This window comes from Anomalospiza imberbis, chromosome 7, assembly GCF_031753505.1.
Source record: "Anomalospiza imberbis isolate Cuckoo-Finch-1a 21T00152 chromosome 7, ASM3175350v1, whole genome shotgun sequence".
In the NCBI taxonomy this organism is placed as follows: Eukaryota; Metazoa; Chordata; class Aves; order Passeriformes; family Viduidae; genus Anomalospiza; species Anomalospiza imberbis.
The window spans coordinates 29,621,003-29,639,531 of NC_089687.1; the positions used below are offsets into that span (position 1 = coordinate 29,621,003).

General features: G+C 39.8%; 2 long non-coding RNA genes across 2 annotated transcripts; one reads left to right on the top strand and one right to left on the bottom strand.

The window, feature by feature from the left end:
• Window positions 1–10,339: 10,339 nt before the first annotated feature.
• On the bottom strand, window positions 10,340–11,648 carry LOC137477364 (uncharacterized). Its single transcript, XR_011000958.1, has 2 exons — window positions 11,156–11,648; window positions 10,340–10,639 (listed from the first exon to the last, which is right to left on the bottom strand). It is a non-coding gene; the product is annotated as an uncharacterized lncRNA (long non-coding RNA).
• On the top strand, window positions 10,636–12,127 carry LOC137477363 (uncharacterized). The gene is made up of 2 exons (XR_011000957.1): window positions 10,636–10,792; window positions 11,648–12,127. It is a non-coding gene; the product is annotated as an uncharacterized lncRNA (long non-coding RNA).
• Window positions 12,128–18,529: the final 6,402 nt, after the last annotated feature.

An 18,529-nucleotide genomic window follows, 5' to 3' on the forward strand; every position in this document is an offset into this window, starting at 1 on the left:
TAATTTTCTGTCATCATACTTGGGGATAAAGGTCTGAACTGTTCTCTGTAAATCACTGTATGTATAATACTTTATGAGTTGCAATTGTTTGCTTAAAAACAGATGGTGCTCTGAGAATTCCAGAAGGTGTAACGTGAACCTAATAAATTTATTTTCTTTGTACAGGTAAACTAGGCCAGTTTATCTGAAAGACACTCTTTGTATTCTGGAATTCCAGTTTCATGAGTGAGAACATCACATATTTGCCATGGGGTTTGTCCTGAGGTACTGTTGAGTGACAGAGGTTTTTGGGCTTTGTCTGATAATGAGGGTAGAAAACTATAAAATAACAGTTCCTTTTCTCTTTTTTTTCTCCAGCAGGTCCATCTTTTTCAAGGTCCCTACCTTATACATAGGAAGATTGGTACACTCAGCATGTTAATGTTCTAGGACTTTAAAACTACTGCATCCCTGTCCATTGCAAAAAACTTTTAACCTTCTCTACCAGTCGCTCTACCAAAGGGGAGAGGATGTAAAAAGGAGAAAGCATTCTCCAGAGTTTGATTAATTCAGATTCACTTCAGATTAATCGTTGTTATTGTTTTTTTTTGGCCATCCTCAGAGGTTTTATTCAGTCCCCAAGGGAAAAAAACTTCACCACCTCCTCCCCAAACAATCATTATTCTGGTCTATGAATAATGTAATGTAATTTTAAAAAAATACCCCAAAGACAAACCACAACACCTATCTTCTTGATATCTTCTGGATATGAGCTTCATTTGGGAATATACTCTGTGCTGGAATTAAAGTTGTCATCTTTGAAATGTTTGCAGATCTTTCAGCATTGATGGATTGCTATAGTGTTTGCATGTAATGCATATGAGATTACCAGATAATGCAAAGCATTTCCAATTCTAGGTTGATGTCCCCACACCCATTCTTCAACTTTTTTGTCTTTCCTTCTATGGAGAGTAAAAATAGACAGAGTGTACATAAAAGTATAAAAAAAAAACCCTCAGATTTCCAGGTGATAATTTGAATAGAAGGGAATATTAACTTTTAAATCTCACTTTTAAAATTAGATTATGACATGCTAAAATAACTTCATTTTGGTAGGTCTTAGTACCTAGCCATACCAGTACCTACCTAGCCATGCTTTGAAGATGGCAGGGTTTGTAGTAGTGGCTTCTGTGTGAAAAAAGATGGCCAAAACTACCTTGTTTCTTTACAATCCAGGCAGAGTATATTTTAATAAATATAGACAATCTAAGCTACTGGTTTCCTATTTACTTTTAGACATGAGTTTCTGATCCGTCAGTTTTTTGTGACACTCAGCAACATCCCAGTGCCAAGAACAGCACCAATGTTTTTCAGGAATGTTTCTGTTGCTTTATTGCTCCATCATAATTTGCTTCCATATGACAAGAAATACTTTTAGGTCAGATTCAAAGTTGAGTCAGAGTGATTTTGTGTAAATTTGTATCTGATTTATAAATCAACATCTTAGGAAGTCCTGTCTGGAAAACTGTTTTCATGGACAGCATTTCATGGTAAGACAGATGTAAGCACATGAATCAGAAGATGAAAAGTAAAGAGCTAATTGCTCCTTCACATTAGACTTTTCTGCACATAAGATGCTTGCAATTATAGCAAGGTTATCTGGCAATTTTAGTTCTTATAAGATGGTGGTTTGTTACCACATTACAAACTTACATCAATCCAAATTGTGTGTGCTTCAAGCCCTTGAGTGTTAGATATGTTTCTGACATGGTGCAACATAGCTGCCCTCAGTAGCTGTGATGATCAGAACCTTTCTTTTGAAGAGCATTTCAGTATCAGCAGTGTTGAAAATTGCTCATCCTTGGCAGAGTGTGAGCATTGTACTAACAGTGTGTAAAAAGGCACAACACAGGCTCAAACCATTCTGAACAGAGGAATGGGCTGAATGTTGGAGCCTGGAGCATATCGGGAGTGAGGCACTTAAGAGAGGGTGGGCAAACAAACTTTCTGCTCGTGTTTGGTTTTCATTGGCTATTAGTCACGTGAGTTTTTCAACTAGAAAATATTTTCTGCTGAATCATGACTCCTGTCACAATGTGTTAACTATCCAAATTTGTGTAAACAAATTCCACACTGAGAGGGGCTAGAAATAAATTTATACTCCTTGTATTAGAGGAATTTCTTTCATCTATATTACAACACCTTTCAGCCAAACCAGGCTGCTACATAAAGGAAGGATGTCAAGGTCTTAATTTTTTGGGCTACTTTTTTCCTATTCTTTTTGCTTTCTTTTGCCCTGTTGTCTCATCACAATCAATATGGAATGAGATTGGTTTGCCGGACAGCAAGCTGCTACCTGATGAAAATAAACTGAATAAATGTGGAAAGCAGAAAATTTCTTACATGGTGAAATAATTCCACTGTGTTAACTGTAGTATTAGACCTCTTCAAAGAAAATAGTTGAAAAAGTCACTATGGCTTTCAGAATCCATTGTGATACAGAGCAGAATACATAAAAAACAAATAATGTAAAAAACCCTTTTTTTCTTTGATTACATTAAACAAATGTTAGTGGTGGAACAGCAGTTACTGCGTTCACCTACTACATGAAGAGAGTTGTCACATCCATGTGATAAATAAAACACCCACCCACTCAGCCTGAAATACCCACAGGCCCACTTTTGAGCAACTGATGACATGTGCTCTGTACGCATGACTACTCTGCAGTCAGGTTTCTTGTGTGCCATAATGATGCATATTAAAGATAGACATCATAAAAGGATGAAGGAGTTTGTGATAGGCATTGTTTTTGCTGTATTTCCTAGCCTGAGGGATTAGTTGCTGTAAACTGCTCAGGATCTCCACATTTTCCAGATGAGTCAGTGAAAAGAAAACAGTAATGAGAGCATCCAATATGAAACTCAGAAACATGATTGAAGGCTGTGCTGACTTGCAAAATGAATGGTGCTGGTTTGCAGTGTTAGAAACTCTTTGCTCTGTAGAATGTCTTTTTTTTTTTCCTGACAATGAAGTCTGTCATTCCTGAGTAACAATAGGCTCACACTTCAATAGCACAAAGGTACCATCATAGCACCTAGTTTCATTTCCAGTCAATCACAGTCAATTTACATCTCACTAAACCATTCTGAAAGCTTCCTTAAACATATATTTTTCATCTTATTGCAAACCTACAGTATTTGTTTAAATAATTTAACTTTGGAGACAGGAAGATTTAGAAGTGACCCTCACAGCTGATGTTCTTTAAGTTGCTTGGAGCTGGTTACTGCATAAAGCAAGCTGCTGAGCTGGATATCAAGTCTCAATATCCCTAAAGATTAGTAGATGATCTGGGTCCCAAGTGCAAAATAAGCATTCAAATGTCATGTATTATTCAAAGCATCAGATATTTCAAGTATGAAAAGACATAGTTAGATGCTTCTCTAACAAAAAGTTTCCTATCTTATGAGCTGGAGATGATTTAAACAATTTAGAAGTGATTTATAAATCACTTGGGGTGATTTAAACAGAACTCTCTACAGCTCTCCCACAGCTTTCTGAAATATATAAATAGTATTTTATCTATGCAGCCATTTGTAAAGAAAAAAATAATTTCTTATGTTCAATAAACAGAAATTCATTTGTTCATTATTTATAAAAGTTACACTAATTTTACAGAACAATGAAAGTAAGATCAGAACAATATGCTTCTATTTACAATGGAATTTTTATACATCCTTTCCCTGCTAAGTCATATTTAATGGGATTTTTTAACTGTTTCACCTGTACTTTCAGAATGCAGTCTGCTCAGAATAGTGAGTGACTTTTTCCTAATTCAATAAGCTGCTCAACCACAGAGCATTGACAACTGCCTTTGTGAAATCCACTATGAATTGACTTATGAAAGTCAATTAGAATTCTGTATTTGGTTAGAGATTCTTATGCACACAACATCCAGACACCTCACCAGTCAGATTGTCTCAACATGGATGTGTGTATAATTATTTTACCATAAGCAATTTGTTTATTTGTTTATTTGCCTTATCACAGAATGAGATCACTACTAACTTAGGGACAAATTAAATCCATTGCCCTTCAGCACTAGGGGTATCTTATTCAGCCCTCTGCTGCCATTTTTTAGCAGTCTGCTGATTTCCTGCTTGTAAATAATTGCATTACAATGTGCCATAAACCCATAGCAGCAGAAGTGGTGTAAACCCATCTCAGTACTTCTGTTACCCTTCGTCCTAAGGAACGAAGAATTGATTCCTGCACCTCTCTTGCAGTCCTTTGACATCGGCTACAGCTGCTCCTTGTCACATCTTATGGGCACACAACCAGCATGACACGGCTGGCACAGGTTCCAGCAGTGCAAACAGAAAGTGCGTAGGGATTTTTGTCTAGTAAGTAAATTACAGTGGCAGTCATGATGTGGATTACACAAAAAATAAGCTGAGGAGAGATTCTAGATTTCCATAGATCAGGAAAACAAAACAACAAAACAAACAAATGTAATAAAAATGTTGGAACTTTTAGTTATCAAGAGACCAGAAAATTAAAAAAAAAAAACAAACACAAAAAATCAATCCAGGTACACCTTTGCAGGATTCCTGCCTGAGAAGCTGTGAGACTTTATGTTCTCAGGCTAGTCAAGCCTTCTTTTATTCTCTAGAGTGCCCTGCGAGCCACTGCTCTGTTTCCCTACTCTCCATTTCACTGTTCCTACCTTCTCCTGCAGTGTGGAATAAGAAATTGGAGCATGCCTTCAAATCATCCCTGTTACTAGTCTTGTCTCTTTTGCTTTTCAGTTTTGGAAACGGAAGCGCAGCACTTCCCACCACTGTGATAAACCCAAACGAGCTGGAGAACCCTGGACACACGGCTCATGCGAGGGAACCTGGAAGCCGCAGCCGCAGGCTGGAGAAGGCCCCTGCCCCGGTGCTCAGTGTGGGGGGCTGGCAGCTGTGCCCCTGCCCAGCGCCGCACCCGGGCCTTCCCATCTCTCTGGGGCACAGCTGCAAAACAGCCGCTGCGTCTTCCAGCGCCTGTGTTCGGGGTGTGCCGAGCCCAGAGCCGGCCAGCTTGTGCTCTGCTGTCCCAAGAGCGTTCTGGGAGGGCACGTTCTGGCTGGGAACAGCCTGGTTTTGCTGCCCTGAGCGCAGGCAGGAGTTGAGGCACGAGAAGAGGCAGCGGGCAGCTCGTGTTTGTAGGGGCCCGGGCTGCGCGCCCAGAGCGACACCTGGAAACAGAGTTGGGGGAAGGAAGATGTGCTCGAGCTGGAGTGCCTGTGCTGCAAGGAGCAGAAGTAATTCTGCCTTGCCAGGGTTTCTTAAGTGTGTGTTGGTGTTCCCTGGGAAATGGACGCATTTGGGGAAATGCCTTTGTAAGAGAGGGGCTTGCTTCTCAAGCTAAGTGCTTCCCTGGGAGCCCCCAGTGAGGTAGGTGCAGCTGTCCCCCTTTGGCTCCCTGCGCTCCTTTCCGTCCTTGAGGCTCCTTGCACTTGGCAGAGGGGTGTGGGATAGGACAAGGATGTGAACAAATATGAATTATATTCTCTTGATGCAGAGTCTGATTTTATACAGTCTCTCTTATGGTGCAGATGCTCTTCATTTCCACTGTGTTTCTTATTCTTGTCAATACGTATTTTAATTTGCTCTGGCATTCTTCACATAGAAAAGCTTTCCTTGTGTCTTTGATTTACCTCTGAAAATGTGGATACGTATCTTCAAGTATCTGAATTTATCCCATTTCTTCTCATTTTCATTTCAGAAAATGTCAGAATTACAGATGTACATTCTAAAGAATACAAGATTTCTGTGCAACAGCAAGATGAGTAAACAGTGGTACAGCCCAATCTACATTACCTTTAGTGGTTACCAAAGCCAGTAGGTATTTAGAAAAGTGTGCCTTACAGTGATATTAGAAATAGATGGACATATTCCTGGCCTGTGTGTTCTTGCTTTGGTGCAGCAATATTGTGTTTTGTGAACTAACAAAAGATTTTTTCACTTAGGTGCTTGAAAGTTGTGGGAAATGCTAGCATAGAAAGCTCCCAAGGCCTTGAACATACATGAGACTGATTTTGCAATAAACTATCTTTCGAAATGCCCCTTCAATCAACCCTTTCTACATCCTGAGCAAAATGTTGATTTATTACTGCTTTTCAAATCAGAACTGGAAAAAATCTAATATAGACAATAAACAAATCTGCATGTATATACCATGCATGTATCTGGTTGTGTCTCTGTTGTCTTTAGCCACATCATCTAAAATAAGAGGCACCAGATACATTTATGATGGTATGCAATAGTGTTTAACTCATCAAGGACCTTCATGGGGAATTTGCCTTCCTCCCCATTTTAACCTTGGCGTTTGTGAGTTGCTTCAGTGCAGTTCTGTGTCTTGTGGCAAGAAACATCATTTTAAACATGTAGGTGGTGCAGAAGCTGAGCTGGTGGAAGAGAAGCATTTACATCTTGAGTAAGGGTCCTGTGTGACAAATGCAGACACTCAAGGGCACAGGCTTCAAGCAGTTCGAAGTGTGGTTGGCCAGTCATCCTGGACAATTGAGACCACATTTTATGAAGCTTTTTGCTCTGTCCATGTTTATCACTGAAGTGGGCAGGGGTCATGTCTTGGTGGAGGTGAAGATGGGTAAACTTGTCCTAAATTATTTCACAATAAAAATTTTAGTGAAGAATTTAGAAAGAAATCTCTGTTACGCACATGAGCTTGTTTGAAAACAACCCAACCCATTCCTATTTGTATGGAAATGTTGTCAACAAATAATGCTAATGAGAGTTGAATAATAATTTGAATTTTCTTCAAATTTAATTTAACTTTGAAAAATAATTATAGATCTTGCAGGTAACTGGGCAGAGCAGGATCGCAGGGAAAAGTGGCCTGAGCAGTTTCTGCTATACTGGCAGCGGGGGTAAAAAGACTTTTCATTGATCTCAGACCCAAGACAAACGAACAGCAAAAAAAATCAGAGATGCCAGCCTGAGGCTACCTGAGGATCTTCACTGTGGTGCCATGTCACCACAGGCCTCCAGCCAGGTAATAATTAGCATTGACTCCATGATTGCAGAAGGCTGATCAATTGCTTTATTATATCATCCTATACTATATTATACTATACTTATTAAGAAACTCAGTAACCCTTACAGCCAGTTTGATACAGCTTTGACCTAACTTGTCAATTAATCTAAACACTATCCAGTGTCCAATTAAGAAATCACCCTTTGGTAAACAAATCCCCATGACACATTCCACATGTGCACAACAACCGGTGCAGCAAGTGGAGGTGACTTGTTTCTCATTCTTTCCTCTGATCTTCTCACAGCCTTCCCCAGGAAAATGCCTGGGAAAGTCTGTGCCTGCTCTCTGTGGCCAGAGAGCTGCTGCCACAGTGCCAGGCTTCCAGAAGACACATGATATGCTCCAGCTACCAAAGCTGCCATGCGCTGGGAAAGGCTCCCAGCTGCCCTCCAGCCCCTGCCGGTGCCGGGGCAGGTACTGCCCCACTGCAGCAAGCACACCAAATGGGTCTGTCCAAAGCAGGCAGCTAAGTCACCTCAGCTGTTACTCAGGTGATTTTAATTATCATCACTTTTCACTACTTAAATCTGACTGGCTCTCAGGTTGGGAATCACCCTTTTAAATGGGTATAGGTGGGTGCTACCTGGGTCTGATGAAAGGCAAGCAGGGGCAGCTGTGGCTGGCTCTCCAGGATGGATGCTCTGTGGAGTCTGCAGGAGTTGGCTCTTCGAAGCTGGTAAGGGAAAACTTTGATAAGCATTGGCTTTTGTAGCTGTGGTGGGGTTTGTTTCCCTCCTTGAGAAGGTAGAGAAGTTGTGGATGAGTGTAGGGCTACCATCACCAGGGAGGAAATGCACTTTGGTGCCTGGCTCAGGCATGGGCTGTACGACCTGTGGCCAGTCCCATGCTGGTGTGGCTGCAAGGTCTCTGGTGCGGTGTGAGCTCAAGGGAATGGAGCTGTAGCTGCTGCCACCCTTGGCTGTGTTTGGAAAGCAGAAGGTAGGAACTTCATTCATCTGATGTGTTTGACTTTATTGTTATTTATGATTGTAGAAAATACTGAGCATGAGCTGGGATGCAGATTGTAATTGTGTATCTTTCCAAAGATAGATATGGATACTATTAACCTGTGCCCTGTTTATTTTTTCTGACTCACTGATTTACTGCAGTGGTTTTATAGTGCATTTTTATTGTTGTAATGTCTAAATGTAGTGGGAGAACATATATATTGGGGTTTTTTGCTTTTGTTTTTTCTAATAATAGAACCAATCTCTTCAGCCTGGTGAAGATTGAATCTTCTTCTGTCCTTGTATACAACTATGGGTTTGTTTACATGGTTTCTTCCTCCCTTTTCTGCCTAGGCTTTCTCACCTGCAGTGTTCAGTAGAAAACCAGCTAAAAGGCTAAACCTCAACATAAGTGTGACCCTCAATCAATAATTCCTTCTTCCAGTTTCTTAAAAACTCTCTGTCCTGGGCACTCAGTGTAGCCTTTTTCCTTGAAGCTCTTTAGCTGTCTTGACTGCTTATGGTGTAAAAGGTAATCCCTGATTTATTTTCAACTCTCTGCCCAGATGGAGACTGCTGGAAGGGAGGTAGGACTGCTACTGGAGACCTGGCAGTTTGTCCAGGAAGCAAATCTTACTGAAATAATGGTAATATGGAAAAGGCATGTAAGTCAGGGTGGTGAGCTCAACTGTACAAGTGATTGCAGCTTCCCATCAGCACTTTACAGTTGAAGAATATGGTCTCTTATTTCTGTCTCTTGTAATCTTCTGTATTTTCTTCCTCTCTTCTTCTTTCTGTGACTTTCTGTACATGACAGATAACCTGTCATATACTGTCAGCTTGCTTCGTCACCCGAGTAGAAATAATGGTCGTGTAGAAGTTGTAGGTGCACAGTAGGCAAATGTGTTATGCCTCTGTGTGCCCTCTGCAGGCAAACCTGCTTCCCAAACCTTCAGTCAGACTTGGAAAAAAGGCTTGCCACCAGTACTTTGTTGTGGTTTATGCATTGATGAAGCAGCACTTCTGTCTCAGCCCGCTTAAGGCACTGCAGAGCTGGAATTGTTGCTTCAGCAGCAGATGTGCTGGCAGGGTTCTTACAACTACGTAAGATATGCCTCTTCTAGAACAGATTTCTGCTTCTTTGTGCAATAAAAACTATGCCTTAAAGTGCTCCAGTGCAAGTCATGCACTCATGTAGATGTGTTCTCAGACATAGATATTTATATATATGCCTAGTGAGTGGCCTCCTGGGGAGCAGGTACAAACGTGGAAGGAAACTGGGCTAATAAAACATGCTTCTGCTTCAACAAAAAACCCTTGTCTTCCCTTCACAGAGAAGGATAGAAACTTTTTTTTGATTGGCCTGAAGGAAATAAGTCTCTGTGTCCTGATCTTTTACTAGTCTCAAATTATTTAGCCAAATTGTACTTTTTTTGGGGGGGAGGAAGGGAGTGGCTCGAGTCTGCACTTCAGACCTGTTCTCCCAGCAGTCAGAGACCTGCACAGCTGCTGGGGGTGGGGCAGGTGCTCAGGTAATTACCAACAGGTGCTTGGTAATTAGCAACAGTGAGGTGAGAAGTTGGCTTGTGCCTGGCTGAGGGCTTGAGGACTGTGGTGGGAAAAGGGATAGGGAGTGGAGTGGAAAATATTTAGTTACAGAGGCAGGTATAGATGGCTGTCTGGGGTATAGCTGGGATTTAAGTGGTTTAGGTACTGCATTTCACGGACTTGATCACAATGTATGAAGAATTGAACATTTAACTATGAAATAGGACTACTTAGTAAATGCAGCATTTAGAGTAGCATCTAACATGTAATGCAGTTTCTTGGTGTTTTTCTCAGAAGCTGTCTCAAAAACATTGAAGTCCAATTATAGTTTTCATAAACACAAGTTAATATTTTTTTGTTAAAAACACAAGCTGAAAGGGCCAATGGATCTTGCATTCAGTATTGTACACATTATAAAAGAAGTGGCTCTCTCCTGTTCCTGTGGCTAGCTTGTCTCTTCAGGCAAGAAAACATTGCTGGGAGCATTTCCTTGCTGCTCCTATATCTCTATCCCCTTGGAATCTGATGATAATACTATATTTTTCTAAAATTAGGCTTAATACCTTCTCTAGGCCCTTTCATTTTGTCATTTACACCTGTCACTTGGTGAGGGGGGAGGTCTGATAAGGTTTATTTTCTTGTAGGCCTCTCAAATTGCACCCCAGTGTATTTAGCTGCAAAATCCTAAATCACACTAACAGGATGCCTGAAATGAACACTAGTAAAGAGTTAAAAAAAAAAAGCCTGATACAGATGCTATGAGCTATTTTTAGTTCCTGTCAGTCCAGTATTGCCCTTACCCAAGGACTAACTATACACGTTTTTTTCTCTTTCTTGCAGCTCTCAGTTCTATGATGACTGAGAAACAAAAATACAAAGTAAGGTTATCCGGAGTAGATGGACATTATGAGAACTAGGGGGCAATTTGACCATACAGTGATCTGTATGATTGCCCTCCTCTGTGGAAGATTGTAGTGGTGTGATTGCAATCATTTCTGCTGGTCAGTGTTTTTAGTGTTAACACAGCTACCCAGGGAGCCAGCCAGGTTTTATGGCTGTCTTTGGAACTGAAAGAAAAAGGGAACAAAATGTGTCTGTGGTATTTTCCTTTAGGAGATCCACATGCTACTGGTGACATGTAACAACTAGATTTCACACCTAGTAACTACTCATGGCGTAGTCTTAAGTGTGCTAGTTGTGAGAGCTGCTTCTGTAGAAAGGTGATTTCTATTACTGGTGTTAATTCTTCTAAAATGAAAAAAAAAAAAACCTGAAAACTTCCTCGTTGCTTACATAAGTGTTTGTATTTGTTCCCCTGTTCTGAAGACTCAGTGCTAAGCAATGCTGACTAGATCTTGGATGTTTTAATTCTGCAGTCATGATACCCAAAAGGTACAAGAGCTGTATACAAGCAAGGGTGTGTTTGGATGGTGGTCTGGGACAGAGAGTATTCTTCTCTGCAGTTAAAACTGGCCAAGTTTAAACTTTTTAATTGACAGGTATTTTTGACTGGAAAAACACAGTTCAGAGTTTTAGTCTTGAAATCCCCATAGTACATAATGTAAACATACAGCATATTTTACAAGTTCACTTGGGGAACTGGTTGCAAATAAATGTTGCCTCCTGAGGTGTCTCAAGTTGTGTGTCTTAAAGGAGAAGAGAAATAGGAATTTACGAGACGGGAAACAACTCCAGAACTTTTCACTAAACCAGGCCCTGTACTGAAGTGGCTGTTGTGAAAAATACAGCCAGGACCATGAAACTTAGCAGTCTGAAGAAACTGCTGTACAGCAACAGCTTAACTTCAGTGTGTTTGAGCCAGTGCTGCTGGCAGCATTATCTCTGCATCCTGGGACACTTCCCAGTTCCTTTGCCTTGACACTGCTTTCACATGGGGCTGGGGAAGGAGTTGGGGTCTACGACCTGGCTGGTGGTGAGAAACAGGTTCATTTTTGTGTGATGAGGTGATGGTGTGCACATGTCTATGTGGCTTAGTGCCCTTTGTGAGCTTTTTACTTGAGCTAGAATTTGTGGATTGCTTAAAGCTTGCTGCCTTTTTTTTTTGTCCTATTAAGAGAAATGAGTTGTTGAAGTCCCTGAAATGTTCTGTTTTCATCCTTATGCAAGATAGTGAGGAATACACTCTTTTCATCCCTTAGGTAATCATTTGCTTTATTATTGCACTGCAGTGATATAGGATTAATGTAGGTAACAAGTAGTAACAGAATATGAAATTAAACAACAATAAGCACAAGAGCAAAAGATAACAATAATCACAGAAATTAACCTAGTAGTTTGAGAATTCTATGAATATATAAAATGCTTGCAACTATGCTTAAATCTATGTTTCTTTCTGATAAAGAATGTGTTTTCAAGTATTTTGCATACAGGGTTCACCTGGGGTGTAAGAACTTGAAGAATTTCAAGTGTGCAGCTTCAGGAATGAAATAATAAACTTTTGACTTAAGTTGCCAATCTGAATAAACTATTAACTACCCCACAGCAATTACAAGTTATAGCTAATAAAGGTGCAATAAAAACACAATTGCCCTTTTTTTCCTTTAGCATTTTTTTCCTGGTCCTGTAAAATTTGTTTTTCTGCCTTGTTCCTTAGTTTGCTTTCCAAACCATTCCATGTCCTCAATAGATCTTGAGAACTGTCTCATGAGTAGATCTGAATAATCAGTTTTGAATATAGGAAATTAAATGAAGAATCACACTTCATAAGCTTCTCGATTGAAAGCTTTAGATAATTCAAGTAGACATTGCTGAATGTTCAAGCTGGTCTGGCAGGCTCCTGTCTCTGAAAGGTGAGCAACTGAAACCTCTGTGTTTGCACAGAAAGGCAAGTTATGGGATAGCTGGGAATTGGCTCTGGCCAGCTTGTGTCCCAGGTGTGATCTTTAATAGTTGTTTTCCTCTTATATTATTAGTAACCAGGCCAATGGGTCAATCCCCTTTAGTGTTTGGGTTATTTTTTTTTTTCAATTTTTAAAAATGATTTTAGGGTTTGTTTGTTTTTGCTTCTGTTTGCTTGTTTTAGTTTTGGCCAGCTGCACTGGCAGGTGGCTGTGACTGCACTGTAGTACCCCCAGCTGCTGCCAAGCTCTGCTTTGTGGGACTTTGGCCATACATAAATGCTGCTATATATTGAAAGGAATGTTAACATGAAAAGAAAATGATCACAAATGTGAGCCAGATACATTGTCATGTACGAGTGTTTATGTAGCAGTCAAGTATAATAGTGATTTAACCACATGTGAGGAGATATTTTCTACTTCTGCTATGCAAAACATTTGGGATTAAACTGATTTAAATAAATTAAGGGCAAATGCAGTCTGGCATGATGTTATATTGAAAGGCCTAGAATGTCTTCTGAAGCAGATATTGTGATGATGACTAATAATTCTAGGAGAATTTTCTCGATTAAGCACTTCTGTGAATCTTGGTTATATCTGATAAGCAGGGAAATGGTCTCCCTAAATATAACCAAAGTGTATTAACACGAGGATTAGAATGATTTGATGTAGAAACTTTTCTCACTAAACTCTTAAAGTAGATTATGTTTGTTTAATCATATAATTTAAGTGCAATGGAAATTTGGAAGAGCTGAAATTGCCATTCATTTATTTAAATAGCTTACTTAGGGTCAGAATGCATTATCAGAGAGGCTTAATATTGAAACTACTAAAAGTCTGAATTTCCTATGTAGCATGGTCAAAGTATGATTTCTAATCTCTAACTTCTTTACAAAACACTCTGAATTGATCTGTTGAATTCGATGCATCACCAAATTCCTAGCTGCATTTATAGGTGAGTCCTCATTGATAGAAGGTTGGGGTGTGATGGAAGAGGTGTTCAGTGACTTCTCCCTGCACAGGGGTTGCTTTCTGTGTTGGGATTTTTCTCCCAATGATTAACTGACTCTTACAAACAAACATAAGCAGTTACCAGAAACTGAGACCTAGGAAGTTTCGCAGTTTAGGGCTATCTCTGTCAATATCACTGTTTCAAAGAGATCACTTCAGTCAAAACGTTGAAATTTTCCATCTTTTAGTCAAACATTGAGCTCTGTTGCTGGTTTGTTTTGTGAATATGACATTTTCATAGCAGTAAATGCTCAGTTGTTTGATAGCTGTTACGCCTTTCACTGATAATTTCTGTTCATGTGTCTCCAGTAGAACTGACTGCTGCACTGAGAACTTCTCCTTGGTTTATTGAAAGGGTGCTTTACAACATCAGTCCAGGCTCTCCTAGGGCATGAGGAGTCTCACTGACTTGAGTACTGGCCAGGCTGGGAAAGAGGGTCACTGTGAAATCTGAACAGAGGGGAGCAAAGTGGGGCTTGTATGGAGCTGCTTATAGAGGTCAGGTTAGATATCTTAAATATTTCACTGGGTGGGGATTTGCAGCTGTGGAAATGGTATTGATGGACTGCTCAGACCCACAAACTAAGCAGATGGGAAACACTCCTACTTAGTTTTGCCATCCTGTCCATTATGGGGAAAACTTATATTTTGATTTAAATTCTGTTCCCATGATGTTTGATTGCATCAGTCCTGGCTTTTGGGTTTAGGTCTATTCATTATTTAAATCGGGAGACACTGTGAAAGTGTCAGGCCTTCCTACTGCCTGGAAGGCAGTTTCTTTGTCTTATTCTTGTTTCCTTCCTCAAACATATCTTTATGAAATCTAGTAAAAATAATTATTTTCTTTAATTCAAGCAAAACCCCAGTGGTTTATGCTGTAGACACTCCTTCTTGCTCAAGAACCTGTGAGGCAGTATTTGTATGATGATCTAACTTCAATTTTTCTGCCTTTCTAAGAGTAAAGATAGACTGGAATGTTTCCTGGGGAAGGGGGGACAAGTTGCTCCATACAGTTAAGAATAAATTGAGGTTCACATTCACTTAGACATCCTAATACACCTCCATACTTGAGCAAGTCAGAGCTGTGTACTGGTGCTTAGTATTCCAGTAGCTTGATGAATCTAAGAATGTCTTAGGATTCTTCCCTTGAAATTACCTTGCTGTTGTTAGTAGCAAAAAATCCCCAAACCCAACACAAACATCAAAAAACACAAACCCCCTTAGCATAAGAACTCCCGAGGCTTTTGTTGCGGAGTTGTTTTCACCCTTCTCTTGGGATAAGCAGGAATTCTTGTTTGAGTACAGTAGGCACAGAATCAACACTGTGCCTCTGGTGGATGCTCTTGTGCCAATATTCCCTTTTGAACTTTGACTCCTTTGTACCATTTAAGCCCAGAAGTGAGTGTGGGGGTGGAGGTAAAAAAAATGAAGCAATTGGATAGGAGCAGAGAGAGAAGAGTTTTAAACTTCTTTTGTTTAAGATATGACACACTCATTGTATTGTCTGTCTTGCCCTTCTTAGATCTCTTGAGGCACCCAGTAAAGGAGGGGAAATGGTGGACTGCTAGGAGAAAGAAATGGAGGAGCACCAGACTCTGCAACAGCTTTGCCACACTTTGCTAGTGTAACTTCTAGTACATGCCATCAGCTAGTAGGGGTTTTAATATTTAGCTTGACAGTGGCCATAACAACCTCCTCAGCAGAACACTGCTTCTTTGAAACCTTTATCTTACGAGTCTTTGAAGAAAATTCTGTGTAAACATACCAGCAAATCAAAGCAAACTTGTAAAAATCCCTTTCCTAGAATGTTGTGGGTTGTTTTCTCTCTCTTTTTTTTTTTTTTTTTTTTTTTTTCCCTCCTCTAGCTGTTAACCACTGGAATCTCAAGTGAGCTGAGAGGAATATAAAGAAGCAATGTTTCCAGAGCTCCCTCTCTGGACTGAATGGGTCTCTGGGTAGTGGCAGATTGAGGTCTATTTTCTGTTGCTGGCCATGTCAAGGGTGTGAGCTGCTGCTTCATCTTCAATAAGCACCATGAAGAGTTACATCTGTTGGGGGAGTTGTTTGGGGAATGTTACAGCGTGATGACCAAGATTTTGAAACTGAGCTCATAGGGTTTAATTTGTCAAGTATAGATATACTTTCCTGATTAGTTTTCTGGGGGTTTTTCTCTTTTGTTTCATGATCTTTCTTTAGGTAAGCCTTTTATCATTAAATTGTGGGTTTTCAATTTGTTCAAAATCTACCTCTGGACCAGGAACATACCAGTAATCTCAACAGCAGTGGCTGAAGGTGTAAAATGTCTTTATTTACAAATTCAAAAAATGTGACCTTTAATCTTTCATATTTTCCTCTAAAATATGAATTTCATTGATTTTTAAAGCCTGTTTTCGCTAATAATGAAAATAAGCATACCCCTGAACAATGACAGATTATAAAAGGTTGCAATGATTTTTTTAGTTTGAAACAGTTAGAAATATTCCAAGGCCAGGTATCACAATTGCTGTTTGAGGCAATGGTTAATTACTTGTAGCTTTTATCCAATTAGCACTTGTTTGCTGCTTGGGGCCTTCAGGTGGAATGAGTGGCACTTCCAGTAGATGGTTTCGACCTGCTGACAAATAACACTGCTTAAAAATATCTCAGAACAAAATAGCTCCTTATCCTTGTTGCAGGGCTCATGTTTTCTTGGCTTCCAGGAAACAAAAGCAGCTTGGGGTAAATGAAATCTCTTTGTGATTATGTGTTGTGCAGAGAGCTCAGGAGCTGGTCCTGTACAAGCAGGGACACGGAGAACATTGATTCTGAGGTGTTACACTGTCTCAAGTTGTTTTGCTTTTGTTTAATAACAGCTCTCTCAAGTGAAATTTTTAATGAATTATTAATTTTAGAAGCTAGTACATCTGACCTCTTCTTTCTGTCTCCTTCAGTGTTGCCCTCATACAAAGACATGTGAGTGCAAAGCTGTTGGATGTTCATGAGTAATGACTTTTCATGCTCAGTGTTGTAAAGTCTGGAAAAACTCCCAGTTGCTTATGTACCACTTGAGCTTGTTTTCCTTAGAAGCCTTGCTTCCATTGGGGTAACTTTTGGTTTTACCAGGGGCAGATCAATACTGGGTAGGAGTGTGAGTCTTTCAGTTTTTCCATGTATACTGTAAGGTTCACACTAATTGCCATCTAATTGAAAATAGTTTGTTTAAAGTGCTTTCTTTCATCTGGACATCTCATTAGAATATTGTGGTGGCTTGTTTTGTATGCTGAAGAAAATGTTTCCCATAATATTCTTTGTCTGCCTGACAGACCACATTTATTTCAAATTTATCCAGCAATACCCTAATTTTTTTTTTTTTATTGGAAATGTAGTCTCAACTAGGCCTGGAATATGACTGTAAGATTTAAATAGATGTAGAAATTAAATCATCCAATTTCTAAGTAATGAGATAAGACATAATTTACCCAAATGTGCAAAAAAAAAAAGAAAAAAAGTAACAGCAGTGATTTCTCTCAAAATTCCACTATTCCACTTATCAGGCCTAAATGCCTTGATGGGACATGTTCCTGTGCTACCTTACTGGAGCCCCAGACATGATCACCTGGCAGAGGGCTATAAAGCCTCTATTTAACGTCTGTGACTGGAAAGGTACATGGAATGGATGATTTCTAAGCAGATAGGTGCTCCCTCACATTTTTGAAGGCTTTTTTTTTTTATCAAACAGGATACTTCTGTTTTTTCCCCAAACTCTCAGAAATGCAAGTTCTGCATCCTCCAGCGTGACGTTTTTGTGCTTAGATGTGAAAGGTCATTTGTCTCTTTTCCCTCAGTAAGTGAAAATGTATTCACATGTCAAATCTTTCATGTCAGGGAGAATCCAGATTGTGGACTCAAAAGCTTTTCTTGTCATGTTTCTAATTAGGTCTGTGACTCATTCTCATGAATAATATATCAAGCTGCATATTAACATCTAATCCAGCTACATCATCAATTTACAGCAAACCTTGGCTGCAGTAACTCCAGTAAAAAAAGTCAGAGGCTGCAACGTTTTTCCAACAGCTGTTAAAACTTCTGTAGTGTCTCTGGGTACTAAACTTGCAAAGTAAGTGATTAGATTCATGCTCCAGTATGTGGGGTGAATGAATTTGATTAAAATAATAAAAGTAGATTTCTAAAGAGGACTTTGATGTTAAGGCCAAAAAAAACCCTTTATCCTAGACAGAAATTATTTTTCTTTATGATCTGAGTAGGAAAGTATTTGTCCAAGTTCAGACCAAAGTTCTGTGTATGGTTAGATGAAATTGCTTTTCTTAGTAAGAAACTGATTTGTTTTCTATCTGAGTGCAACAAAAAAGTACCAGATAACGAATTATCACAAATGTTTTTAGCCTGAAATGAAATCACTTGTCACTTGACCTAAGTCTTGCAGAATATTTTGAAGGATTTTCCCAGCTCCCTCATTAATATGCTGGATGGGATTGTTGTGGATGTAGCTGGTGGTTTTTGTTTGTGATCATGGTGACAGTTATTGTCAAACAGCTTCACTCCATCATGTGGTGTTCATCACCAATTAGTCATCTGACAGGTATAATTTCTCAGTGCAGTGGATCACTATTGTAACTGTAAATTATCTTTGAAAGTATCTTTAAAATGTCATCTTTTCCTGCTGGTGTCTCTTTTCCATCACCTGGTTCATGACAGGTTGCTGGCACTGCCATGTGCTTCCTTCCCAGTTTATTTTATAGACAGAATGATAAATTCCTGCCACTCCCTTTCTGGCTTTCCCTGCTGCTCAACTCTTTTCTCCAAAGAACTGGGCTTATAGGAGGTTCCACTTGGTGACTACTGTGTGTTTGTGTCAGAGCAGGCAGAGAATAGTCTTCCTGCCTGGCTTCTCAGTCCTTCCAAATGCTGTTTCACTGCCACATCTGTTGACTTTCATGCAGCAAGGGAGCCTTTGAAAAGGATGTGGCTTGGCTGGAGCTCCTGTCAGACCACATCAGGATAATCAACTTTGAGAAAGACAAGTACCATGTGCTTGACTCTGGGTGCATATATGTCCTCCCTGCTGCATCCATGCAACTGCAAGACAGG